Consider the following 1,273-nt stretch of genomic DNA (forward strand, 5'->3'; position numbering starts at 1 on the left):
CTCGGATAAGCTCTGTCACTCACCCGCCGCGCAGCCACCGGTAACGGGGAAATGTCGCCGCCTGGCGGACACGCCCTTGTAAATGAATGGGCTTTCGCACTTAGTGCAATTTTAGCCAACTCTCTGACTGGAGCTATGGAAGTATGGAGCTATGGAGCCACCAGCCACCCAGGCTGGAGCTATGGAGCTCTGGTGCTATGGAGCTCTGGTGCTATGGAGCTATGGAGCTCTGGTGCTATGGAGCTATGGAGCTCTGGTGCTATGGAGCTATGGAGCTCTGGTGCTATGGAGCTCTGGTGCTATGGAGCTATGGAGCTCTGGTGCTATGGAGCTATGGAGCTCTGGTGCTATGGAGCTATGGAGCTATGGAGCCACCAGCCAGCACCCTCCGTGGCTGGATCAATGGAAGTGTTTTAGGTACCAGGCAGCCAAAGGGCCGGGGCCTCACGCTCGACCACGCCGGCGCAGAGTTCCAGCCGCTCGGATAAGCTCTGTCACTCACCCGCCGCGCAGCCACCGGTAACGGGGAAATGTCGCCGCCTGGCGGACACGCCCTTGTAAATGAATGGGCTTTCGCACTTAGTGCAATTTTCGCCAACTCTCTGACTGGAGCTATGGAAGTATGGAGCTATGGAGCCACCAGCCACCCAGGCTGGAGCTATGGAGCTCTGGTGCTATGGAGCTCTGGTGCTATGGAGCTATGGAGCTCTGGTGCTATGGAGCTATGGAGCTATGGAGCTCTGGTGCTATGGAGCTATGGAGCTCTGGTGCTATGGAGCTCTGGTGCTATGGAGCTATGGAGCTCTGGTGCTATGGAGCTATGGAGCTCTGGTGCTATGGAGCTATGGAGCTATGGAGCCACCAGCCAGCACCCTCCGTGGCTGGATCAATGGAAGTGTTTTAGGTACCAGGCAGCCAAAGGGCCGGGGCCTCACGCTCGACCACGCCGGCGCAGAGTTCCAGCCGCTCGGATAAGCTCTGTCACTCACCCGCCGCGCAGCCACCGGTAACGGGGAAATGTCGCCGCCTGGCGGACACGCCCTTGTAAATGAATGGGCTTTCGCACTTAGTGCAATTTTCGCCAACTCTCTGACTGGAGCTATGGAAGTATGGAGCTATGGAGCCACCAGCCACCCAGGCTGGAGCTATGGAGCTCTGGTGCTATGGAGCTCTGGTGCTATGGAGCTATGGAGCTCTGGTGCTATGGAGCTATGGAGCTCTGGTGCTATGGAGCTATGGAGCTCTGGTGCTATGGAGCTATGGAGCTCTGGTG

Source organism: Syngnathus leptorhynchus, unplaced genomic scaffold (genome assembly GCF_054491065.1).
Source record: "Syngnathus leptorhynchus isolate UIUO unplaced genomic scaffold, UIUO_Slep HiC_scaffold_352, whole genome shotgun sequence".
Taxonomy (NCBI): domain Eukaryota; kingdom Metazoa; phylum Chordata; class Actinopteri; order Syngnathiformes; family Syngnathidae; genus Syngnathus; species Syngnathus leptorhynchus.